The sequence below is a fragment of the Rattus norvegicus genome, chromosome 1, assembly GCF_036323735.1.
Source record: "Rattus norvegicus strain BN/NHsdMcwi chromosome 1, GRCr8, whole genome shotgun sequence".
In the NCBI taxonomy this organism is placed as follows: Eukaryota; Metazoa; Chordata; class Mammalia; order Rodentia; family Muridae; genus Rattus; species Rattus norvegicus.
The window spans coordinates 16064037-16091699 of NC_086019.1; the positions used below are offsets into that span (position 1 = coordinate 16064037).

The 27663-nt window shown below is 42.0% G+C and overlaps 1 long non-coding RNA gene and 1 pseudogene across 3 annotated transcripts in view; one reads left to right on the forward strand and one right to left on the reverse strand.

The window, feature by feature from the left end:
* Positions 1-7273: 7273 nt before the first annotated feature.
* The window catches only part of LOC134484957 (uncharacterized), a 67124-nt gene continuing 46734 nt past the window's right edge, over positions 7274-27663 (reverse strand). For all 3 annotated transcript variants that reach the window (XR_010062786.1, XR_010062787.1, XR_010062785.1), the window contains exons 3-5: positions 17593-17660; positions 10070-10322; positions 7274-9327 (exon numbers count right to left, since the gene is read on the reverse strand). This is a non-coding gene — a long non-coding RNA (uncharacterized LOC134484957). The remainder of the gene's footprint in view (positions 9328-10069; positions 10323-17592; positions 17661-27663) is intronic.
* Positions 20138-20886, forward strand: Sub1-ps3 (SUB1 regulator of transcription, pseudogene 3; annotated as a pseudogene).

A 27663-nucleotide genomic window follows, 5' to 3' on the forward strand; every position in this document is an offset into this window, starting at 1 on the left:
TATTGACACCAAAAATATGTGCAACTACATTTTACTAAAAAAAAAAAAGTACAGATTTCCTTTTTCATTTAAATGATATTCAAATTAAGATGCTTATAAAAATAAAAATTTATAAAAATAAAAATATAAAATGAATAAAAATTTAAAAAAGAAATTTTATTTATAAAAACAAAATAAAGTGCTAAATACACATTCATAAAGAAAAAATTTCTGTATTATTTTTAGGAAAAAGTGTAAGCTATATTTTGCCTATACATTATAAAAGCCTGCCTTCAGTAGCACTCAGTAATATCATGAATTGCACAGAACATGATTACAGGTCCACATCATGGAATGAGTGACAAATGTTATGACCGACCGAATCCAAGAGAACGACCTTCACAAATCAGGAGCTTGGGAGGAGGACATACAACAGCTAAAAACTATAAGTCAAAAATGAGCTCTTCTTACAAACTCTGCACTTCTCCAGAGAAATAATAAAAAGTAAGTAGAAAGCTACAGGATTATTTATGTGTCATCCTGAATTAACTCATTTAATAATGAAAACCAAATTAAAATAATCTGATAATGCCATCTTACCTATGATGCCATCTTACCTATGATGCCATCTTACCTGTGATGACATCTCACCTGTGATGGCATCTCACCTGTGATGACACCTTACCTGTGATGACATCTCACCTGTGATGACACCTTACCTGTGATGACATCTCACCTGTGATGACATCTCACCTGTGATGACATCTCACCTGTGATGACACCTCACCTGTGATGGCATCTCACCTGTGATGACACCTCACCTGTGATGACATCTCACCTGTGATGGCATCTCACCTGTGATGACATCTCACCTGTGATGCATCTCACCTGTGATGACATCTCACCTGTGATGGCATCTCACCTGTGATGGCATCTCACCTATGATGACATCTCACCTGTGGTGCATCTCACCTGTGATGCATCTCACCTGTGATGGCATCTCACCTGTGATGACATCTCACCTGTGATGGTATCTCACCTGTGATGACATCTTACCTGTGATGACATCTCACCTGTGATGACATCTCACCTGTGATGACATCTCACCTGTGATGACATCTCACCTGTGATGCATCTTACCTGTGATGGCATCTTACCTGTGATGGCATCTTACCTGTGATGACACCTTACCTGTGATGACATCTTACCTGTGATGACACCTTACCTGTGATGCATCTCACCTGTGATGGCATCTCACCTGTGATGACATCTTACCTTTGATGACATCTTACCTTTGATGGGAAGAATAAGAACGGTCCAAGAATAGTTGAGCCAAACCAAGAAGAATAGTGTAATTAAGAGTGTTTAAATACCATTTGCATGGTATTGATATCAGAATAGAAATAGATTGATAGATGAAAATAATTTAAAATATTCCTTATTTATTGCAAATATTAAAACACTGTAAACCTTCAAATTGTTCCATACTGAGACCTTAATAAAGAATTTAATTAACCAAACTGAAATTCTAAAATGCTAAATAAAAATTTCGTAGCTGGCATGGAGTTAAGGAGTGATACTTTTAGATAAAGGTGATCCAGGGGAAGATAATGTAACAAGATAAGGTTTTGTGTCTACTAGAGAGCCAAGCAGGAAACTGCAAGCAGGTGGGCAAGTAACAGATGGAAAGAACATTAGCGAGAAACAGCATTTTTAAATATAAGTGCTCTCAAAATCACACACAGGTGAAGAATGTGAAAAACTTCTTGGGAAGCCTCTTACAGCAAAGTCATTTGGAAGCTAACATACTTACTAGTAGATCAAATGCAACATGGTTTCAGTTCTTTGCTTTGGAATCCATACAGTTGACAATACACTTTCTGTGTCTCTTCTCAATGTCACTAAAAAGCATGTGTCTATTATTCATAAGGAGCTAGGCTTAAATTGATCTTAGGAAAGGATATTGACAACTTTTGAAAAACATTCCTATTATTCCCTGAATAATACTTCTGCTTTCACGGCTTTTTTTTTTAAAGTAGGTCTATGTGTGTATTCCTTGTATGTGAATCTGTTCACATGAGTGCAGTGCCCAGGGAGGCCAGAAGAGGGCGTCAGATACCACGGTGCTGGAGTTACAGGCAGTTGTGCACTGCCCGACCTGGGTGCTGGAAACTGAATTCAGGTCCTCTGCGAGAGCAGTATGATTTTCTAATGGCTGAGCCGTCTCTCCAGTCCCTAATTCTGCTTCTAAAGAAATAATTCAGCAGAGGCTCACGGATGCCTATCCAGAGTCCATTACTGTGCCATTTGTGATGGTAAACCATCAGCCGTAAGCAGTATGTCCAATGAGTAGTGTACAATTAACTACTTTAAGCTTTTTCTGGTAAAATTAAATATTATACGGTCATATCAAAATGCTTCCACAACACATTTAATAACCTGGAAATGTGTCATGATACGATGTTAAATGAGACCTTGGCTAAAACTTAGACTTGTATAATAGTTAAAATATGTGAATGAATACATTGGTAAGTTTCAATTATATTGCGTGCTTTTCATCCTCTTTTGTATATTTTCCAGACATTTTACTACAAAGATGTATCCCCTTCATCATTATAAAACTCCTGCAGTTTTTGAAGATAGGACAAATTCGACGTCACGGAGATAAGAATGAGAGCAACAGAGAGGCAGACTGGAAGTCAGACACACCACTGTTCCACACACATGCCTCACTGAAGTACACAGTCACATCCACTCCAGTTTGAATGGTGTACACTTCGATTTTCTGTTGCAGTCATTCGAAAGCTGAGGGTGCCACCTGCATGGCCTTTCCTTCTCAGGCTTCTCCACAAAGCTTACTGGGTTGCACAGGATGCTTTGATATCCACAGACTCTGACTCTCTCTCTCTCTCTCTCTCTCTCTCTCTCTCTCTCTCTCTCTCTCTCTCTCTCTCTCCCCCCTGTTCACCTTTTCATCTTGTGATAACTCAGACCAGTTGTAAAAGCAGGCCATAGGCAGGAAAACGCTCCCTGTTCTCCTCCTCAGCCCTTCAGAAAATGGCTTCTCTAGGAGGGGGTTCTCCAGTCATGGCCCTGCCCAGCATCAGTACTGTGTTTACCTGGAGTGTCCCCTCTGTCCTGAAGAGCCTCGTAAACAACTAGCAAGAGGAAGTCACTGTAGAAGGAAACAGCTCCTGAAAGTGTGTCCTTCCTCTGTATCCAGGCTGAAGTGGTCACTGTCACATCTTTTGCCTTTTAAATATAAAGTGATACAGGAACCATGTGCGGTTAAGGAAAAGCTGACACCGCGGTGATCTTATGCAAGATTTATCCAGATAAATTGCAAGAAAATGGTGCAGAATTCCCAGAGGATTAACTATGTCTTTTCTGCCACACAGCTGCTAGGTTAAGGCAGTCCACATCCTAAAGATAAAGAAGCGGTCCAGAGAAAGGAATGAGCAATTCAGAATTGAGACCTGCTGACGCAGATAAACACTTTCCTATCGTGACCCTAACTGGAAACGCATAATTACACATCGAAGACCTTCCTGGCTGTGGTTTCCCCCTTAGATTACAGCATAAAGTCACACAGCTCTGACAGTTAAGCAGGCATCTTTGATTTGGAATGCGAATGGCACTTTTATTTCTCTTGGCTTTCGTTATGGAAGGGCATCCCTGAGGCGTGGCCCGTGACTCCTCCCAAGACGCCCTTCACCTTTGTTACCTTCCCTGGCTAGGAAACCCCTTGCGTGCCTTGAGTTTGCTTGAAATCTAAGCGCAGTAGGTGTCTTATTTTCATATGCAAGCAAAAGTTGGAGTCAAAAAACACAATGATCTTGTAGCACCGTATCCTCCTTTATACAGCCTATTTGTTGATGGAACCAAACGTTCTGATTGAAGCATAATTTATTTATATTTACCACTCTTTCTGGGAGGAGAAATAACACTCAATTTTATATGTAGAATAATTTTTAGTTCTTCATAATGAAACTTAAAAAAATCTGTCTATTATCAGCTTACTAAATTAGTCACTTAATGCTGCAGATCAAATATATATTAATCATAAATGCAGTAATATTTTGGCAACATCCTGACTGGTTTTGTTCCCATCTCTCAGTTACGGATTGAGGTTTAAAGCGTTAGTGACCAAATCATTTATTTCCAAAAATTTTTCTAACTACTCGTTCATCGGAAGTGGAATAAATTTGAAATACAGGTGTTGGTTTAAGAAGAAAAGAAATTTTAAAATTTAAACTGACAAAGTGATTTCTACACAAACTATTTTTCCAATAGACTTATGCGCACGTTCTTTTACATAGGGAAGATTCGTTAAACTTTTTGAAGGAGATTACCTTACATTGAGGTTTAAAAAAAAAAAAACAATTAAAAAAAATGTTTTTTGGCTTTAAATAGAGGAATTCGGAGGCTTCAAGTCCAGGAAGCGGGTTGCTATGTTGCATTGCCATCTAGTGGATTCGAATGGCTATTGCAAGGGTGAGGTTTTCCTTTAGAAAAGTGTCAAAGCTGAAACAACCTAAAGATGGACGCCGTTAAAAACCAGGGAGGGATTTTTAAAATTACACTTGTTTGTGGGTGCGTGCGCGTGCGCAGGATGGTCAGAAGTCCAACTTTGGGAGTAGGCTCTCTCTCCTACATGTGGTTTCCAGGCTTGAAAGGAGGTGCCTTCACCCACTGAGCTCACTGTGTGAGCCCCCCCCCCCACAGCTCTGGAAACCATCAAAACGGGGAAAAATATGTGAAACCAAAATATTCCATCCTAACTTACAGTCGATAGAAATCCAATTTAAGAGACAAAAATCATATACAGCTACGGAATGTTATGGGCTATACACAATCATTGAGCACTTCGTCTTTCCCCCTTTGTTTATATAGAAGTTGGTGTCCTGAGGTTGTGGGTGTGTCTCCGTGTCGGAGTGCGCAGTGAGCGTGCAGGAAGTCCACTGAGCGTGGAAGCAAAAGTGTTGGCGATGTGACACACCATAAAGTGCACCTTTTCGTCGTGTTTACTGCGTGTGTGTCTGTGTGTCTGTGAGTCTGTGCGTTGGTGTGCACACGTGCCTTCACGTTTTCCAAGCGAAACACAAAAGGAGTTAAATAAGTGTGCTTGGGGGATTCCCTATGAGGTGCAGGAAAAACACGTAGAAAGATTAATGTTTGAAGCAAGATTTCTTGGAGGAGATTACGATGAAAGATTTTAGAATCATACATTTTATACATTTAAAAAAAAATTCTAAGAAAGCCACTAAAAGAATCAACTGGCATAAATCAACCACAAAGGAGTAACGTGATCATGTAAAAAGAAAAGACTCATACCAGATACCTTCCAATTATGATTACTGTAAGTTCCTGATGGGTATATTCTAAGGACAAATTGGACCACAACCATATTCTAACATGCACTAGATGTCTTATTTACTACAAGTCTGTTTGAACTAGTTTGTACATATGATGAGATAAAACAAATTATTACACAATGTAATATTGTTTCTACCAGTTGTAAATATTGTTTTTTTTTCAAGTAAAGAGAGAACAAGAAAAAAATCAAGTTAGTAAAGGCCCTGTAATGTTATTTTTATCTAAAAGTCTTACTATAGGAGCTGGAGAGAGCACTGGCTGCTCTTCCAGAGGCCCTGAGTTCAATTCCCAGCAACCACAGAGCAGCTCACAGTTGTCTGTCACTAGAGTCCCCGGGAACCCAGTGCCCTCTCTTGGTCTCTGTGAATAGTACCTGTATGCAGTATCCAGGCATACACAGAAACAAAACATACATATACATAAAAAATGTTTAAAATATTGCTGTGGTTTATGAGAAATAGTTATATTTAATGATATTTACTTCTTATCTATGTCAACTGTAAGACTTAAAAACAATAACAATACAAAGTAGCAACACTCGGAGTGTCTTTAAAATAATTTCCTGTATGAAGAACTAAGTTTCCCTACAGAAATGGCTGATTTCAGACCAAAGGCAAGTCATAAAGTTATGACCTACTTTCGCAGAAGTCAAAAAAAAAAAAAATACCGACAGCGTACAGAAACCCGCTGGACGCATGCTCAGTGACCAAGTGGCTTGGCAGTGGAACTTGGGGAAGGAAGGGTTCACCAAACTGCAGTATATTGAATATCTAAAACCCATATGCTGGGGCCGGAGAGATGGCTCAGCCATTAATGGCCCTTCCTGCTTTCCAGAGGTCCCACGTTCAATTCGCAGCAGCCATCACAAGCACCTGTCACTCCACCTCCAGGAAGAGATTTCTGCTGCTCTCCTTTGGCCTCCCTGGGCACCTTAATCCGTATGGTATGCACTCCCAGAAATTCACACACATACACATAAATAAAAATGAATATGTACTATAGGCTTTATGCTCATAGACATATTTTTAAGTGGAGAAAGAAAATTATTTTATCAGTCACCATTAGAGGAAGCGAAAGTCACAACTCCTTGTGGACACAGGCAGTATGAAAATGCTAAGTATTTAATCTGCATTCTTGAATAAACATACCAATGGAACCAAGGAGCCCTGACTGATAAAGAAGAGACCATTTCAAACTATTAGTTATACAACAAAAACATTTTCCAAGCCTAGAGAATGATAGTGTTAGAAAGCAGCCATGTTACAGAGAAGCCAACATTTCCCCCAGTTAGGTAAGTGACCAGACAACACCCCTGACGTCATCAGGTGGACATTTCCCCCAGTTAGGTAAGTGACCAGACAACACCCCTGACGTCATCAGGTGGAAGTGTGAAAGGGCCCAGAAGTTAGAGGAAAAGTCTGCGGTTACTCTGCTTCTTTGAATCCTAGAACTGTTATTTCCTGTGAACGATTCACGGTGTTGCTGGTACCCAGCCATCAATTCAAGAACCCACGAGAACAGAACGTAAAATCCTTCCAGTTTATGTGCAGGGCAGACGTAGGTGGCTTGTTAGAGGATAGTGACACCACGAAGGAACATCCAGAATTTGTTTTTAATCAACTGGAAGGAAGAAAGAAGTTTGCAGATGATGATAGACATAAGAGGAGCAAGAGAGCAGGTGGGCGGTGAGTTGGAGAAAGCCCATTTGTCAAATGTGCGAGCAACTTCGAATAGGAGCCAGGCACTAAAGGACAGGGATGAACTGTTGTTACCACTTTGTGTGTGATAACAGTAACTCGTTACAGTCCCTTCTCAGAGATGCATTAAACACAAAGTATGTGCCTGGAATTTGCCTGGAACACTGCAGGAGAGAAAAATAGAAGGAAAAGGCGGAGGAGGAAGATGAGGAGGAGGAGGAGGAGGAGGAGGAGGAGGAGGAGGAGGAGGAGGAGGAGGAGGAGGAGGGGGAGGCAATGCAGAGAATGTTCTCAGTGCCAATCATGGACACCGGAGGGAAGGCCCCCGGCTTTTTACACGGCGCATCTCCGTTCGTGTGTGTCTAAAATAAAAGCCTTTTATAAGAAATAAAAAAATTGTGTGTGAGGCTTAAAGAAAATCACAGGACTGCTGACACGGCTTAGCACGTGGAGGTGCTTGCTGTGAAGCCTGATAGTTTAAGTCCAATCTCTGGGACATGTGTGGTAGAGTGAGCATCAACTCTTGCAGATTTTACACACACACACACACACACACACACACACACACACACACACACACAGAGAGAGAGAGAGAGAGAGACAGAGAGACAGAGAGACAGAGACAGAGAGACAGAGAGACAGACAGAGACAGAGACAGAGAGACAGACAGAGACAGAGACAGAGAGACAGAGACAGAAAGACAGAGACAGAGAGATAGAGAGACAGACAGAGACAGAGACAGAGAGACAGAGACAGAAAGACAGAGACAGAGACAGAGAGACAGACAGAGACAGAAAGACAGAGACAGAGACAGAAAGACAGAGACAGAGAGACAGAGAGACAGACAGAGACAGAAAGACAGAGACAGAGACAGAAAGACAGAGACAGAGAGACAGAGACAGAGACAGAGAGACAGAGACAGAGAGACAGAGAAAGAAGAGAGATAGACACCGGAACAGAGAGAACAGAGAGGAAAATGTAAATTAGAAAGCAAAACAAAACCAGAGACACTGTCCTAAAGTAAAGCAGCGAGTTAAGAGACAAAGCAGAAAAGTGAAAACTGAGGGCTCCCCGCTGCCCGCGCAGGGCTTCCTCTGAGAGAGACTTCCAAAGGAGGAAATTACAGCAACTCCAAGGCATTTCCTCCTCAAATACTTAGCCTGGGAAACCATTTCTTCCTCAAAGAAACAAAAACACGGTGTCACAGAACACATTGTTCTTCCGTTCTTCGTTAGACACCTCTGTGATTTGTGTCTTTTTCTCCTCTCTCAGGTTCTACCCAAGACAGCTGAACGCTTGATATAAAAATCTTGAGTGTGTCTCTCTCCAGAGGACCTCAGTTCTCCCAGGGCCGAGGCTGTCTTTTAACCTTCTGTCTGCTCCTAACAACTTCTGGCAAATCGGTTTGCCATTAAGACCTGACTGCGGTGGTTAATTGTCATTGTCAGCGTGACTGGGGATGTTCAACATGAAGAAGGCTCGCCCATCTGTGGGCAGCGCCATCCTGTGAGCTAGGATGAAAAGGTGGCACTAATATTCTTCTCTGCTTGCTGACTGCAGACACGAGTGTGAACGGGCACAGGAGGAGTCTGTTACTGAGTCTCCACACTGATGGACTGCGACCCTAGTGCACCCTTCCTTCTCTAAGTGGCTTTTGTGAGCTATTTTGTTACAGCCATGTGAAGAGAGACTAACACACCCTGTCGTACTGCATTCTGCTGTCCTGCTGGTCCCCCACAGGGCTCTCAATATCCCAAATCCCCACCATTAACATCTTTATTGGGATTTGGAAGATTTCCTGAAGTATTAAATTTATTCTCTGGCTTGATGGATCAAATGATATTATGGCGTGGTGGTTTGAACAAGAACAGTCTCCATGGGCTCGAATCCCTGGATGCTTAATCATTAGGGCGTGGTGGTTCTTCACGTGGATGAGGAGGTGCAGCTTTGTTGGAGTAGAGGAGACCCTGTTGGAGGAAATGTATCACTGATGTGGGCGTTGGGGCTTCAAATGCTCAAGCCAGGTCCGGTGTCTTTCTCCTTCCTGCTGGCTGCTGTTCTGGTTGTAGAACTCTCAGCTCCTCCAGAACCACGTCTACCAATATGGCGCCGTGCTTCCTGCTATGCTGATAATACACACGGCTTCTGAAACCGTGAGCAAGTCCTTTGTAAGAGTTGGCATGGTCACGGTGCCTCCACACAGTATTAGATGACTCGCTGAGACATATGAAAATCCTGTCTAAGCCAGATCTGACTTTCTGTAGTTTCATCTTACCTGTGGTCCAAAAACAAACCATTAAACAGGAAATCCGAGATAATTCCTGTCTTAAAGCACGTCCTGTTAAAAGAAGGGCGTTACGTATGGGGGAAGAGAGAGTGGGTGGGATTTTAGACATTCATGGTGGGGATGGGCACTGGGAATTGATTTTTATGGATAAAGCTGTTGTCGGTAAGATTCCCAAGCCTCTCTGTTCACGTATTATAGAGTATCGTCCAGAGGAGACCATTCGGATTCAGATTTTAGTCTGCCAGTGATTACACTGGGTGTTTGGGATTCCACTGTAGCCCAGAGCCCTTCTCAGGGTGAGTTTTAAAGCATTAAAAACCATATCCTACGTGGGCACACCTCAGTTAACAAGAACAGTTATCCAGAAGCAGAAGCACAGAAGCCAAAAACATTTTTTATGGGAGTTTATGGGGACTTACAGTTTCAGAGGGAAAACGGGGTCATCATTGTAGGCAAGCAGTGTGGCTGGAGAGGCAATCTGAGAATTCAGCAGAGAAAGGGAAGGGCGGAAGAGGGGGGAAGGAGGGAGGGAGGGAGGAAGGGAGAGAGAGAGAGAGAGAGAGAGAGAGAGAGAGAGAGAGAGAGAGAGAGAAGAAGAAGAAGAAGAAGAAGAAGAAGAAGAAGAAGAAGAAGAAGAAGAAGAAGAAGAAGAAGAAGAAGAAGAAGAAGAACACTAGAAATGTTCTGAGCAGAGCCCAGCCAGCCCATGTAAGAGAAATGCAGGCATTACCTGGTGGCCCTCTTATGTGGCACACCGCGCTTCTAAATAAGAAGTCGGAACACTGAACTCAGAAGTAGAGTCACTTGGTAGCTGGCCTGCAGATGAGTCTACTCTCTCCACACCTGCTTTAATGTGCTTCTTAGGCATAGAGAGACCCTGGAGGTATGAAGCTCTCTGTCCAATCTGAGGTAACACACTAATCAGTTGACAGATCTGCACGGTATAAGCGGTTGTCCATATATAATAAAGCGGATATTGTCCCCTGAAAAAAAAAATCCAAAGTTAGTACGTTTAGAAACTCTCCCAGGACTGTGGGTTTTAATGGTCTGGCTCTTTGGTTTTGTTTTGGCAAGTGATGCTATTGACATGTTGAGTTTTATGTTTTATGGCCTGAGTGAATGGTACCTTCCAACATGGAGTCAGCTGTGCTAAGGGCTGGGGGCTTACTGAGGGTCTGCAGAGGGTCCTGCCTGAAGCACATGTAGGAAATGTTAAGTAAAGGAGTAGGTGTCACCATTTGACGTAGATATCTAGAAAACCAACAAGTCCCAGGAACTTCCACCTACAGAAGTCTCTACCGAGAAGTAATTGCATTTGTATGAATTAAACTCGTTCTTGATGAAAACTCAGGCAAACGGAAAAAAAAAATGCTCATTGAGACGGTCACACTCCATAAACTCCATCATTTAAAGTATGCTGTCCAATGTGAAAACACAGTCTGACATCTGTGCAATGGGCCACGCATTGTCACTTTAGAATTTTTTTTTTCCCCGTCAAACAATGGCAACTTATTTTCTCACAGATCTTGACTTTGGAAGGCCAGAATAGAATCAAGGTACTGCCAGGTTTGGATTCTCCTGATGGATCCTAATTTGTTTGCAGATGGCGAGCTTTTTTTTTTTTTTTTATTGGACATATTTCTTTATTTACCTTTCAAATGTCATTACCTTTCCTGGGTTCCTGTCCATAAACCCCTTATCCTCCCTCCTCCATAAGGGTGTTGCCTCCCATCCACCCCTCCCCTTAGAGTACCCCCTGACATTCCCCTGCACTGGGAATGCAACCTTGGCAGGACCAAGGGCTTCCCCTTCCACTGGTGCCCCAACAAGGCCATCCCTTGCTACATATGCAGTTGGAGCCCTGGGTCAGTCCATGTACAGTCTTTCGGTAGTGGTTTAGTACCTGGGAGCTCTGGTTGGTTGGCGTTGCTGTTCTTATGGGGTTGCAAGTCCCTTCAGCTCTTTCAATCCTTCCTCTAATTCCCCAAAATGGGATCCGTTCTCAGTTCAGTGGTTTGCTGATGGCATTTGCCTCTGTATTTGTCATGCTCTGGCTGTGTCTCTCAGGAGCGATCTATATCTGGTTCCTGTCAGCCTGCACTTCTTAGCTTCATCAATCTTATCTAGTTTTGGTGGCTGTAAATATTATATATATATATATATATATGGACGACATGTGGGGCAGGCTCTGAATGGCCGTTCCTTCAGTCTCTGCTTTAAACTTTGCCTCCGTATCCCCTCCTACAGATATTTTTGTTCCCCATTTTAAGAAGGAGTGAAGCATCCGTAGTTTGGTCATCCTTCTTGAATTACGTGTGGTCTGTGCATCTTGGGTAATTCAAGGATTTGGGCTAATATCCACTTATCAATGAGTGCATACCATGTGTGCTTTTCTGTGATTGGGTTACCTCACTCAGGATGATATTTTCTAATTCATTCCATTTGCCTATGAATTCCATAAAGTCATTGTTTTTGATAGCTGAGTAGTATTCCATTGTGTAGATGACCACATTTTCTGTATCCATTCCTCTGTTGAAGGGCATCTGGGTTCTTTCCAGCTTCTGGCTAATATAAATAAGGCTGCGATGAACATAGTGGAGCACGTGTCTTTTTTATATGTTGGGGCATCTTTTGGGTATATGCCCAAGAGAAGTATAGCTGGGTCCTCAGGTAGTGGAATGTCCAATTTTCTGAGGAACCTCCAGACTGATTTCCAGAATGGTTGTACCAGTCTGCAATCCCACCAACAATGGAGGAGTGTTCCTCTTTCTCCACATCCTCGCCAGCATCTGTTGTCTCCTGAGTTTATCTTAGCCATTCTGAGTGGTGAGAAGTTGAGTCTCAGGGTTGTTTTGATTTGCATTTGATGACTAAGGATGGTGAACATTTCTTTAGATGCTTCTCAGCCATTTGATAGTCCTCAGATGTGAATTCTTTGTTTAGCTCTGAACCCCATTTTTAATAGGGTTATTTGGCTCTCTGGAGTCTAACTTTGTAAGTTCTTTGTATATTTTGGATATTAACCCTCTATCAGTTGTAGGATTGGTAAGGATCTATTCCCAATCTGTTGGTTGCCATTTTGTCCTAATGACAGTGTCTTTTGCCTTACAGAAGCTTTGCAGTTTTGTGAGGTCTCATTTATTGATTTTTGACTTTAGAGCATAAGCCATTGGTGTTTTGTTCAGGAAATTTTCCCCAGTGCCCATGTATTTAAGACTCTTTCCCACATTTTCTTCTATTAGTTTGAGTGTATCTGTTTTTATGTGGAGGTCTTTGATCCACTTGGACTTAAGCTTTTTACATGGTGATAAGAATGGATTAATTTGCATTCTTCTACATGCTGACCTCCAGTTGAACCAGCACCATTTGTGGAAAATGCTATCTTTTTTCCATAGGATGGTTTTAGCTCCTTTGTCAAAGGTCCAGTGACCATAGGTGTGTGGGTTCATTTCTCGGTCTTCAATTCTATTCCACTGATCTACCTGTCTGTCTCTGTACCAATACCATACAGTTTTTTATGACTATTACTCTGTAATACAGCTACAGGTCAAGGATGGTGATTTCCCCAGAAGTTCTTTTATAGTTGAGTGTAGTTTTTGCTATCCTGGGGTTTGTGGGTCTTTTTGTTTTTTTAAACGAATTTGCAAATTGCTCTTCCTATCTCTATGAAGAATTGAGTTGGAATTCTGATGGGGATTGCATTGAATCTGTAGATTGCTTTCGGTAAAATGGACATTTTCCCTATATTAATCCTGCCAATCCATGAGCATGGGAGATCTTTCCATCTTCTGAGATCTTCTTCAATTTCTTTCTTCAGAGACTTGAAGTTCTTGTCATACAGATCTTTCACTTGCTTGGTTAAAGTCACACCAAAATATTTTATATTATTTGTGACTATTGTGAAGGGTGTCATTTCCCTAATTTCTTTCTCAGCCTGTTTATCCTTTGAGTAGAGGAAGGCTACTGATTTGTTTGGGTTAATTTTATACCCAGACACTTTGCTGAAGTTGTTTATCAGGCTTAGTGGTTCTTTGGTGGAACTTTTGGGGTTAAGTACACTATCTTATCATCTGCAAATAGTGAAATTGTGACATTTCCCTTTCCAATTTGTATCCCTTTGACCTCCTTTCAGTGTCTGATTGCTCTGGCTAGGACTTTGAGTACCATATTGAATAAGTAGGGAGAGAGTGGGCAGCCTTATCTATTCCCTGATTTTAGTGGGATTGCTTCAAGTTTCTCTCCATTTAGTTTGATGTTAGCTACGGTTTTCTATATATTGCTTTTACTGTGATTAGTTATGGGCCTTGAATTTCTGATCTTTCCAGGATTTTTATCATGAAGGGGTGTTGAATTTTGTCAAATTCTTTCTCAGCATCTAAAGAAATGATCATGTGGTTTTTATCTTTGAGTTTGTTTATGTATTGGATTACATTGATTGATTTCCGTATATTAAACCATCCCTGCATCTCTGGAATGAAGTCTACTTGTTCATGATGGATGATCGTTTTGATGTGTTCTTGGATTCAGTTTGTAAGAATTTTATTGAGTATTTTTGCATCGATATTCATAAGGGAAATTGGTTTGAAGTTCTCTTTCATTGTTGGGACTTTGTGTGGTTTAGGTATAAGAGGTAGTGCTCCATCTGTTTCAATTTTGTGGAATAGTTTGCACAGTATTGGTATGAGGTCTTCTATGAAGGACTGACAGAATTCTGCACTAAACCCATCTGGTCCTGGGCTCTTTTTGGTTGGGAGACTTTTAATAACTACTTCTATTTCTTTAGGAGTTATGGAATTGTTTAGATGGTTTATTTGTTCCTGATTTAACTTTGCTACCTGGTATCTGTCTAGAAAATTGTCCATTTCCTCTAGATTTTCCAGTTTTGTTGAATATAGGCTTTTGTAGTAGGATATGATGATTTTTTTTAATTTCCTCAGATTCTGTTGTTATGTCTCCCTTTTCATTTCTGATTTTTTTAATTTGGATACACTTTCTGTAACCTCTGTTTAGTCTGGTTAAGGGTTTATCTATCTTATTGGTTTTCCCAAAGAACCAGCTCCTGGTTTTGTTGACTCTTTGTATAGTCCTTTTTGTTTCTACTTGGTTGATTTCAGCTCTGAGTTTGATTATTTCCTGATTTCTACTCCTCCTGGGTGTGTTTGCTTCTTTTTGTTCTAGAGCTTTTAGGTGTGCTGTCAAGCTGGTGACATATGCTCTTTCCTGTTTCTTTCTGCAGGCACTAGAGCTATGAGTTTTCCTCTTAGCACAGCTTTCATTGTGTCCCATAAGTTTGGGTATATTGTACCTTCATTTTCATTAAATTCTAAGAAGTCTTTAATTTCCTTCTTTATTTCTTCCTTGACCAGGTTCTCATTGAGTACAGCGTTGTTTAACTTCCATGTATATGTGGGCGTTCTTCCCTTATTGTTATTGAAGACCAGCTTTAGCCCGTGGTGGTCTGATAGAATGCATGGGATTATTTCTATTTTTCTGTATCTGTTGAGGCTTGTTTTATGACCAATTATATAGTCAGTTTTGGAGAAGGTTCCATGAGGAGCTGAGAAGAAGGTATATCCTTTTGCTTTAGGATAGAATGTTCTATAAATATCTGTTAAGTCCATTTGGCTCATGACTTCTCTTAGTCTGTCGACATCACTGTTTAATTTCTGTTTCCATGATCTGTCCAGTGATGAGAGTGGGGTGTTACAATCTCCTATTATTTTTGTGTGAGGTGCAATGTGTGTTTTGAGCTTTAGTAAGGTTTCTTTTATGTATGTAGGTGCCCTTGTATTTGGGGCATAGATATTTAGGATTGAGAGTTCATCTTGGTGGATTTTTCCTTTGATGAATACGAAGTGTCCTTCCTTATCTTTTTTGATGACTTTTGGTTGAAAGTAAATTTTATTCGATATTAGAATGGCAACTCCAGCTTTTTTCTTCAGACCATTTGCTTAGAAAGTTGTTTTCCAGCCTTTCACTCTGAGGTAGTGTCTGTCTTTGTCTCTGAGGTGTGTTTCCTGTATGCAGCAAAATGCTGGGTCCTCTTTACATATCCAGTCTGTTAGTCTTTTTATTGGGGAATTGGGTTTGTTTATATTGAGAGTTATTAAGGAATAATGATTGTCACTTCCTGTTACTTTTGTTGCTAGAGGTGGAATTATATTTGTGTGTCTCTCTATTGGTTTCATTGCAAGGAGATTACATTCTTGCTTTTTACACAGCCTAGTTTCTCTTCTTGTGTTAGTTTTCCATCTATTATCCTTTTAGGGCTGGATTGTAGAAAGATATTGTGTAAATTTGGATTTGTCACGGAATATCTTGGTTTCTCCATCTATGTTAATTGAGAGTTTTGCTGGATACAGTAACCTGGGCTGGCATTTGTGTCCTCTTAGGGTCTGTATGACATCTGTCCAGGATCTTCTGGCTTTCATAATCTCTGGTGAGAAGTCTGGTGTAATTCTGATAGGTCTGCCTTTATATATCACTTGACCTTTTTCCCTTACTGCTTTTAATATTCTTTGTTTTGTGCATTTGATGTTTTGACTATTGTGTGACACGGGAGGAATTTCTCTTCTGGTCCAATCTATTTGGAGTTCTGTAGGCTTCTTGTATGTTTATGGGCATCTCTTTCTTTACGTTAGGGAAGTTTTCTTCTAAAATTTTGCTGAATGTATTTACTGACCCTTTAATGTGGGAGTCTTCACTCTCTTCTATACCTATTATCCTTAGGTTTGATCTTCTCATCCTGTGTCCTGGACTTCTTGGATATTTTGGGCTAGGAGCTTTTTGCATTTTACATTATCTTTGATGATTGTGTCCATGTTTCCTATGGTATCTTCTGCCCCTGAGATTCTCTTTTCTATCTCTTGTATTCTGTTGGTGATGTTTGCATCTATGACTCCTGATCGCTTCCTTAGGTTGTCTCCCTTTGTGCTTTCTTTATTGTTTCTATTTCCATTTTTAAATCCTGGATGGTTTTGTTCAATTCCTTCACCTGTTTGATTGTGTTTTCCTGTAATTCTTTCAGGGATTTTTATGTTTCCTCTTTAAGTGCTTCTACTTGTTTACTTGTGTTGTCCTGCATTTCTTTAAGGGAGTTATTTATGTCCTTCTTAAAGTCCTCCATCATTATCATAAAATGTGATTTAAATCTAAATCTTGCTTTTCTGGTGTGTTCGGATATCCAATGTGTTCTTTGGTGGGAGAACTGGGCTCTAATGATGCCAAGTCGTCTTGGTTTCTGTTGCTTAGGTTCCTGCACTTGCCTCTCCCCATTGGGTTGTCTTTGATGTTAGCTTGACTTGCTGTTTCTGACAGTGACTTGACCCTCCTGTAGGCCTCTGTGTCAGCACTCCTGTAGAACTGTTTTCCTGTTTTCTTTGAGCAGTTTCTGGGAACAGGCGCTCTCCTCTCAGGTGTGTAGGTGCTCCTGGTGACTGTCTTTCAGCTCTTGGCACGGGCAGGAATCAGATAGGTCCTGCCCCTGAGTGCTCTTAGGTCCTTGCACCCAGGGGGCACAGCTGGCACTAGGCAATTCCCTCTTGGGTTGGAAATGTGGGCAGAGGGTAGTCTCCTCTGACTTCTCAGGAGTGTCTGCACTTCTGAGGGTCCAGCTCTCTCTCCTATGGGATATGGGTGCAGGGAGCTGTTTGACCGGTTCAGTTCAGTTCAGTTCAGTTCAGTTCTGGGTGCAGACCAGAACCTCAGGTACTGGCAGCTGACTGTTCTTATATTTCTGTGTCCAGAGGCACTGTGCCATTTCCTCTTGGACCAGGTATGTAGGCAGAGGTGGACAGAAGTGACAGTCTGTCCCGCAGTCTCAGAATGGTCTACACTTCTGGGTGTTCGGCTCTCTTCCCCCATGGGATTTGGGTGCAGAGAACTGTGGGGTGGTTTTAGAATGTTTTAATGCCACTTTCCCCGCACCCATTAACAGTTGTGCTCCTCCCTCATGACCCACGCTTGAATCTATTTTTGACCTTTCTAAGTCTGCCTATTGCAGATACTCCATATAAACAGCATTGACCAAGGCGTGGTCTTTTCTAACTGCTCTCATTGTTTTGTCATGTTGTAACATATATGAGTATGCCAGTCTTTCTATCATACATTCATTTCTATTTCCAAAAGCAATTTTTTTGGTCTTTCTCTGAGCCCTGTCTTCCTGGACTCTTCAATTCTTATCAATCTGAGGGCTTCTCAGGGGGTACAATGTAGAACTTTTATGTGGTTTTATGATGTCTTTTACTTACTTACCCTCCCTTCCTTCCTTTCTTCCTTCATCCTTATTTTTATTGGCTTTAGTTCCGTGGCAGAATGTTTGCCTAGCATAAACAAGAGCCTGGGGTTAATCCCTGGGACCAAAGAACAACAATGAAATAGAACAAAACAAAATGAAAACAAAAATCCAACTACATCTTGTGAAAAATTAGTAAAAATTACTTCAAGTTTTACTAGTGTTAAGTTCTGGATAAACGATGAGTAAGTCTCTTGCCTAGCACCTACTGGAAAACGTGTCGTAAGAGCCGCTTACTTGGGTTATCTCACCCCTAAGGCCTCCTTTTGGTTTTGGTTCTGTTTTAAAAATATTGTTAATAAAATTAAGACCACTAACAACGTTGATTTAGACAAAGAAAAGGTGCGGAGAGGAAGCATTGCCAAATGCTGGACTCTTCATTCACTAACACCCGCTCATGGATAAGTTCTAGCCAGAGAAAAGGACGTGGCACTGAGACACAACCTGATTGTTGGCATTTGACTAGGGAAGCTTTGGTCTGATCAGTTAGCAGACTCCAGTTGGCTGAGGAACGGCTGGCATGCCTGACTGAAACTCAGTTGCTTTTGCTACAAAGGTATGTTCTCAGGTTGTTATAATATGTTTACATATCAAGAATATGTAGTTCAGGGTTGGGGATTTAGCTCAGCGGTAGAGCGCTTGCCTAGCGAGCGCAAGGCCCTGGGTTTGGTCCCCAACTCCGAAGAAAAGAAAAAAGAAAAAAAAGAATATGTAGTTCATACACACAGGTAGTTTTATCACCCAAGTAAAGTGATAGGTTTAGATCAAACTCAACCCAATTTAACAATAGTATGTACACCGGAGCTCTAAACCACTGCCACGAGTCATGTCCTAGTATGTCTTCCTCAATGCAGTGTGTTATAGAGTTCAACACCCTGCAGGAAAAGACCACGACTCAATCCAGATCATGATTAACCGAGTACACTATTTGTATTACAAGAGCAGCGGTGTCTAAACCAAGTCGGAAATGCGCTATGCTATGCGTGAGCAAGTGGGGGAGAGATTTATAAATGAGAACCACAGTTACTCCACTCTGGGGCATTTATAGCACATAAGGAATTGCCCCATTTCCCCTGACTTCTTGCGGCTATGTGAGGAACTGCCTCATGGCCCCGCTTCAGGAGAAACTGCTATCCTGCTGTCCACAGCAATCTGTGCGTTTACAGAAGCCACAGCTAGTGCTTAATCATTTCACAACAGTTACACAGCTTAGAGGGGTTGGGAAAGGGATTAGAACTTTTAGGAATTTAGGTCAGAGGCCGACGGTTACCATAGTAGGAGCCTAGTATGAAATGGGAACTTCCTTAGCCATCACAAATGTGTGTTACACACATTAATAAACTTGTTTATCTCGTGTTCATCTGTCTGTTGCTACAGGGATGCATCTCAAACAAGAACTCATGGGGGATGTAGAAAATTCCATCTTCTGCATGACATGGCCTGGGGTCCTGTCTTTTCCATTCTCCCAGCTTATTTGCAGGTGACCTCAGAACTGCCTCCTCTCTGATCTCTTTCTACCCTGAGCTCCCTCAATGTGTTAACCTTCCACGTAGCTCTGTAATTGTGTGCAATGTGTTAACCTTCCACGTAGCTCTGTAATTGTGTGCAAAGCAGTACATCTTGTACATTAAACTTTAACCAGAGAGGTTTAAACGCATCATTAGTGCCAAAGCAACCCAGAAATCTCTACTTAATTAATGACTTTATTGATAAAAGATGGTGAATCATTGATGATGATTAATGATGGGTGTGGTAGACAAAGCAATGTCCACACACTCCTCTCTCTCTCTCTCCCTCTCTCTCTCTCTCTCTCTCTCTCACACACACACACGCACACACACACGCTTAGAGTCTTTACCTCACATGACAGAGAAAAACATCTGAAGATGTTGATTAAACTCAGAATCTCTACCCTTCAAGACTAATGGATCTATGCAGAAGGGGAGATAGAAAGATTGTAAGAGCCAGGGTTGGTGGAAAATTCCAGAACAGCTGCATCTTCAATACAAACAAGAATGACGCCCATGTGAACTCACAGGGGCTGTGACAGCATGACCTGCACAGGTTCAAACCAGACAAACTCTCAGCATAGAGAAGGGGAAGTGGACACCACGTCCCGCCCTTCACCAAGAAACTATTTGCAATTAGTAAAACTGATAGAAAAGAGAAAATCTGGTTTCTCCAATGGAAGGCCACTGGGTATATCAACCACACTATAGGGCAGACCTCATGCCTGTTAATAATAGTTGGCCAACACAAAACAGACTCCATGGGGTGTGTGTGTGTGTGTGTGCGCGCGTTGGCATTGTCTTTTTTTAGTTTGTTTTGATTTTTGTTTTTACTTTTGCTTTTTCTGAGACAGAAAGAGAGAGAGAGAGAACATGAAGTTGGGTGGTTAGAGAGACAGGTAGGATCTGGGAGAAGTTAGGAGAGGAAAAGGAATATTATATATAAATAATATAATATATATAAGTTTTTACTAGAAATGATTTAATTATAAAAGTAATAAAGAGAAAAGAACCTTGAGATGGGGATATTATTATTAATCACTGAAGTAGACTCAGCATAGCCACAATTTAACCTTTAAAACTAAAAGAGAGTCCGGAGCGAGCGAGCGAACTAGAGGCCGTTGCTAGAGGCCGTTGCTAGAGGCCGTTGCTAGAGGCCGTTGCTAGAGGCTGTTGGATGCTGGAGCCGAGCAATGCCTAAATCAAAGGAGCATGTTTCTTCCAGCTCTTCAGGCAGTGGTTCCGACCGCGAAGTTGAAAAAAAAAAAAGTTAGAGGAAAAAGCAAGTTGTTCCAGAGAAACTTGTGAAGAAGCAAAAAGCCTGGTGAGACTTGTAGAGCTCTGGCATCCTCCGAGCAGAGTAGCCGCCCCGGAAATGACGACATGCCGCAGCTTGGAAAGATGGGATCTGTCAGTGTTCAGGACTTCAAAGGAAAACTTCTAATTGGTATTACAGAATATTGCATGGACTCGGAAGGTGACGTGAAACCAGGGAGAAAAGTTATTTCTTTAAACACGAAACAGTTGAAGCCAGCTGAAGGAACAGATCTCTGACGTAGACGCTGCAGTCAGAAAGCTATGAGGTCTGAGACATGGCAAACCTATGCTGTCATAGCTGCTTTAATCTGTCTTTTCACGCTGACTTTTGTTTACTAAATGTTGTTTTCCACGCTGCTGCATATTTGGACAGTTTGAAAGACAAACCCTTTTTTTTCTAATGTGCATTATTAAAATGTTCTAAATGAAGCAAATGGTCAACTTTATTAAAGAAGATTGCTTTGTGCCCCCTATCTAGTGTAGTCAGATCTAGTCAGATCATTACAATCTGAAAAGACAAAAAGGAAAAGAAGCAGAAAAAGGTGGTCAGGGAAATACTGTGAATAGGACTGGACCTATAGTCGCTGAATTTAAACCTGGAAGGCTAGCCCACACGTTAGAGGAACACGGACAGTCTCTGGGAGCTAAAGAGGTCAGGAAGCAGACTCCTTCCAGGGATGGCCTACCCCCCCGCAGTGAGACCCAGTTCAGGCTTGACCTCTAAAGCCATCAGATTACAAACTGGTATCCTTTAACTACCATATTGGCCACGACTTGTTAGAGCAGAAAAAGGGAATTAAGGTGGTAGTGTTAGAAAAAGGAAGGGTTAACAAAAGGAGAAAATATGTTTGACTCAGCACTGCTCCGATCTGGGGTCCTGGGATCCAAAGACAAGAGGGTCCTAGAGAAGCAGGACCGGGATGTCTGTGGAGGACACACACCACATTCTGATTTAGTTATTTCTCATTGTGTTTTCTCCCACTTGACATATGGTATACACCCAAATAACCTTGGTTGTTTTACTCGTGTCATTCTGAAAGCATAGAGGCATCCCAACGGGCAGACAGACATTGGAAGAGGCCGGAGGTAAACAAGATGGTAAATTTCTAATTTCTTCACCCATCACAAGCTTTTCTACCTGCCCAGGTATAACCAAGGCCAATCCTGGATACATCTCAGCTTGCATGAAACTGTGGGTCTCCCAGCTCTTTTTTTCTTGGTTTAATGATCAGTCTGAAATAATGGCGGAGTATCTGCCTCACTTACTTAAATCACAAGAGACCCCAGCCCTCTGGGATAAAGTGGTAGAGGTAGATACTGGTTTCTGGCCCCTCTCCTACTCCAGCAGGGAGTCTGCCTGCCTGAGAACCCGTGTGCCTTTCTTCAGTTTTAGTGAAATCCATCGCATGCTATGACTAAGATTCTTCCCGATCAAGAACCGCAGAGACAGAGAGAGAAGTCTCGTGCTTCCAGTGCTGCTGTGTTTGTCTGGTAGGACACAGCCTGACTGAATGCTAGTGAGCCAACATCTGATCTAGACTTTCTTAAAACTAACAATTACCTAGCATGCCATATGACTTAAACAAATATTTACAGTGTAGCTTATCAAAGGACACTTCATCTAGCAAAGGACAGCTTGACAAACCCAATGGGAAATGTATTTTATACAGTGTAAACAAGTAAGTTTCATTATAACGATATCCATACACGCGATGGAGAACTTTCTAGTTAGAGAAACTTTGTGTTCGTTGTCTAGTTCCTAATTAGGCTTTCGATATCAATTGGAGAGTTCTCGGTGGTTTGATATGTTGTGTTTTTCAAAACCAATTACCTTACACAGAGCTTTCATTCCATTAAAATCCCTTAAATGGAGCACCAAGAAGAAGAAGAAAATCTGTTATGATGGGGCAGACCTGTCAAGTCGGCAGCTAACAGTGTCTTGGTGAGTGTTCGGCAGTGTGATGCTTTCCATAGAGAAAGAAATGATTAGACCGTAGCTTGAAGGATAATCAGGTATCTTTCAAGTGAAGAAGATGAGACAACCAAGAAGTGCACAGAGGTTACAAAGTCAGAAGGTGGCTTTGGTAGCAGACGTTAGTTGAGTTATGACCTCAGGGGAGGGCTGACTCCACCACAGAAAACACTGCAGGCTCGGAATGTGAACGGCGAAGGGTTTGGCAGATGGAGAAACCCATCTCTTTAAACTTCTTAAAATTATTTGAATCAAATCAGGAACTCTATAAAGTCATCGATTCATCCAAAAGGCACTGATTCATAGAAGTTCGTCTTCATGTCCATCTACAGCTAAGCAAGCCAGGGAGCCCATTTCTCTAACGCAGCTCCTCCTGCCTGGTGCCCAACGGTCTAGAACTTGGATCTCAATTGATTAGGGAAAGCAAAGGATTTTTTTTTTGTCTGAGTACTAGGAAAGGAGTAGTATTGTGACAGAAGAGTGGGACCTGAGCCTAGACCAGAAGAGTAACATGTGAAAGGACCTAGCTGACAGAAAGACCAAAGCCCCTCCTCACCAGGTCTTCAATTCCAACCTGACACGCCACAACCTCAAGAACAGCTGTGCTATATCAATGCCCTGTGAGAAGTTCCCACAGTTTGTGGCCCACTGCCTGAGTACATGCTCTCCCGTCAGCTCTCTAGCCCACTTCTGTCTCACAAATGTTTTCCTTTCCTTCATAAACAGTCTATGTTGCTATCAAGTGTCTCGGGTCCAGCTCTTGATTGTAGGACGCACAAACCCAAATATTTCACCAAGTACATTTTGTCTGGTGCCTGGGGACTCAGATTCCCATCCACAGCCACTGAACTTGAAGCCTGGCTGTGTCAATCAAACCACGAGTACTGGGTACTCAGAAAGGATGCTCTCCACTATTAAGTTCATCCAAGGGAATCCATTTCAAAATAAGAAGTTGAACGATGCTAGTGAATGAGTTCTTCAGAGAAAGCGTGAAAAAAAAAAAGAAGAAGAAAAAGAAAATGGTAATGGACCGTGGTAGCAGTGGGTGTTAAAATCATGAAGAAAAAGTAAAACAAAAGCAGAAGGTGGGCTTGAGCTTGGTTGAGGTATAGCTTGGTGGTAAAGCACTTGTCTACCATGGGTTTTAATCCCCAGAAAAGATGAGCTCACAGAGGATTCTGAGATTTAGGCAGAGACATTCATGAGGAGCAGAGAGAACTCTCTCCATCTATACGATCCCCTGAAGTCACTCGGTTAAAAACCAAATGATTACACTGCATTAGCTAAAAGTAAAAATCCACCTTAATTAAATTAAACTAAATCCCACAGAGTGATTTGCAAGCCAAGAACAGTGACCCAGAAGAGCAAAGCCGACCTCTCTCCTATTGCAAGTGCGTGCACACTTACGAATCTGCAAGACAGCTCTGAATGCCTCTTTCAACACCCGGCTCAAAAGTGTTCTGTAACCTGGCCAGTTGAAAGCTGCTTCTCTCTGAAGAGTGGCAGGACTCCCCAGGTCTGTGTGTGGACACCCCAGCTCTCTGCTACAGTTGCTGTTGTTGTCACCACCGTCGTCATATGGTAAACTACTTAAGGCCACACACCACACACTTACGTTATTGAAGCTTGCCCCGGTGCCTATTACAAAGCATGAATGGGTACTTAATGTTGATCAGCCTAATTTGTTAATTCATCACTCAGTAAATAGGTGACAGGTAATGAGATGCCTCTACAATACACAACAGGCTAAGGTAAATCCGACAGGGGCAGAGATGCATGAGCCCCACCCTCAAGGAATTCCCAGGCTATTAACGAGGGCTTTAATCATAGTAAGAGCAAACATGTGCACTTGCAATCCACGATCCAAAGGTCAGGTGCTGTGTTCTGTTTACCTAATAAGGCATTCACCCAGCATTGGAGGCTCAAGAAGCTCGAGCAAGTGATGTTTTGAGCTGGGACCTGAGAGCAGCATGAGTGGCAGTTAAATAAGTGGCGTGGGTGGAGAACCACTCCTGGTAGGCAGCCCCACACCTGCAGTTCTCCTAGGGAAGGCCAGGAGTAAGAACAGCAAGGTTGGTTTTCCTTCCTTTAGCTGGTGGGCCTCCTGACCCTTTTACAGAGTATTGTCACTATTAGTTGGCACGTGTCACTGCAGTAAAACTGTCCAAAATGTGGATATTTTTTCAATTAACATGCTTCTACTTGAAGGTAATACTTATTAAGTCTCTTAATAATGGAGGAGACAGTCTAAACTGGTCATCTCCAGTCACCAAACGAAGCTGGTGTAGCTTTCAATTGAGTTGCTGGCCAACAGGTCCCCCGGAGATCCTTAAACAACTCAGGCTGTTACTCAGACAAACTCTCCTCAAACATCAAGGTCCCATCGCTGAGGATAACACCCATACAACTCATTAACTGTGAAGAAGTGGATCTGGTGCCTACATGGATTCTTCACTGACTATTGGCCAGCATCTTTGGTGTGGGAAGATACTCTGCAGGCTATCAAAAGAGAAACATAAACACCCAACCTAGCCACGAAACTTTTGACCTCCAATCTGTCCTATCTGCAAAATATTCCAGAACAATGGTGACATAGAACTTGTGGGAGTAGCCAACCAATGTCTGATTTGACTTAAGGCTCGATCCATGAGACAGAACCCATACCGGACCTTCTCGCGTGACCAAGAACCAGAAACTAGATAGCTGAGAGACCTAAGTTAAAACCAAACACTACTGGTCTTTAAAAAAGAAAAAAAAGAACTACTAATAAAATGACTTTTTATGATATTCTGCTAAACTCGTAAGATCAGTGCCTTATCCAGTCATCAACAGAGAAGCTTCCTCTGACAGCAGATGGGAACAGATGCCGAGACCCACAGCCACATATTAGGCAGAGAGAGAGAGAGAGAGAGAGAGAGAGAGAGAGAGAGAGAGAGAGAGAGGGAGGGAGGGAGAGAGAGAGAGAGACAGAGAGAGAGAGAGAGGGAGAGAGAGAGAGAGAGAGAGAGAGAGAGAGAGAGAGAGACGAAACACAGAGTGCTAAATGGGAAGCTTGAGTCAAACCCCTTCCCTCAGAGCTCAGAGAACCCCACAGAAGGGGATGTGTGAAAGTGTAAGAAACTGAGGGTGCCCAGGTCCTGCCTCAGCATGAGGAAGGCCTTGAGAAAGGAGGGAACGGGAACAGTGCTGATTCAACAATGAAATAATGACTTAAGCCTTATAGCTTAATAGCTTAATGAACAGAGAGAGCTAGAACACCATCTTTTATGTACTAAAGCTACATCATTAAGACTCGATCATTGTTAATAATTATCAAGAATTCTTAGATTTACATAAACTCCATGAGTCCCGGATCAACACTCTCAGCCCCTGTTTCCTTAGAAAAGAACCAAGCACAAAGCAAAAGTGCCTTTCCTTATAGGTTTACACAGTCCACTCTTTATGGGCAGCTGGCCACACCTCTTCCAGTTTTCTGTACAGCAGACAGCAGTCTTGAGTAACTGCTTCCATGGAAGAATAGAACAATGACAGACTACTAAAGTTAAAATGATGCCTTACAGAGTTTTGAATTTATGTAAGTTAAACAGTAAAACAGCTCTCTCTAATGTCTTCCCAGGGATTGTTCTCTTCCACTCTTCAATCGGCTAGAAAAAGAGAACTTTTATATGCTTCCACATCATCTTCTAACTCTCTACTCTTCATTCCTTATCCTAGCAATTCCATAGCCACGTGTACTCTCCTTCTAATACTATTTATTCCCAAATTATATATAAATCCCTATTTTTTTCTATACGTACCCTTTCCTCCTGAGATCACTCTAGCTTTCTATCCTTGATGTCTCCAAGTTTGCCCTGTCTGACCAATGCAGCAGCCATTGAACTGGACATGTGCTTCTTCATGATTCCAAAATCAAGGCCAAGTCTGACAACGAACCATTTCCAAAAGGGACCATATAGGCTTTTATGGCCCTTGTGGTTATGTTGTCTAGATCCTTGCCATGACCCCGAAGGCCAAGCAGAGGACCTGTTCCTCATCTTCCACAGCATCATGACCATCTCCGTTCCTCTTTCCCAAAAACCATATCTGTTTCATTTACTGTGGTGTGATTAGCTCTGAGTAATTGGGAGGGGGGTATATTCCCAAGAAAGAAAGATCAAAAGCAAAGTAGTAAAGACAGCAGATGAATTCCGTGGCAATAGCAACTATCGGCACACGTGGGGGTCATGGGATCAGTGGCCTGGCAAGGCTTCTGGGGCAGGAACTGTGCCACACCTCCCCTTAGGCAGCCATGTGGGAGCCAGCATGATGGGATGGAGGACACCAGGAGAACAAGGCCCTCTAAGTCAACTGAGAAAGAGTAATATGAACTCACAGAGACTGAAGCAGCAAACCCAGGGCCTACGTGGGTTCGCACCAGGTCCTCTGAGGCTATATTATAGCAATTAGCTTAGTGTTTTATGGGACTTCTGAGTGTGAGAACAAATGGGTCTCTGAGTCTTGTGTTTGCTCTTGGCTTTCCTTCTGTTGGACTGGCTGCCTTGTCCAGCCTCAGTATAATAGGTTTTTGTTTCCTCTTGTTATATTCTATTTTGTCAAGCGTGGTTGCTACCTTTTATATAAGAAGATAAGAGAAAGAAGGGGAGGGTATCCAGAGGGGAATGGAGGTGGGAAGGATCTAGGAGAAGCAGAGGGAGTGGAACTTGTTACCAGCATATATTGTATGAGGTAAGAATCTATATTCAGTACAAGAAAAAGAAATAAAAGTGTTTCTACCCACAGTCCACACATTTTAAACTATAGGTTTACACAAAGAAACAATCAATACTGGAGGATCACCTGAGCTATGCACTTTAGTGCCTGGGTAGTTTTTGTGTGGCCATTTCACCTCTCTACATCTTAGTTTTTACCTTTATAAAATTTAGAAGGTTAATCCATAGGGCATCTGTGGGAGTTCCATTCAGCTGAAGACTTTAAAAGATGCCCCCATATGCTGGAATGACGTAAGGCATGATGACATAGGTGGTGTTCAATCAGCAAATTGGCTTTTTCCAAATCACTTAGCCCTGTGACCCACAAAAAACAACATCCAGTCTGGGGGTTACACCCGACTCACAATGAGGGACAGAGATGCTCTGCTGTGTTGAGTTTTATGACCTCCCTTTTAAAGAAAATTGTGAAAAAAAAATATGTTATATTAACAATTGACCTGAGAACTTGAGAGGTCTTTTCTCATG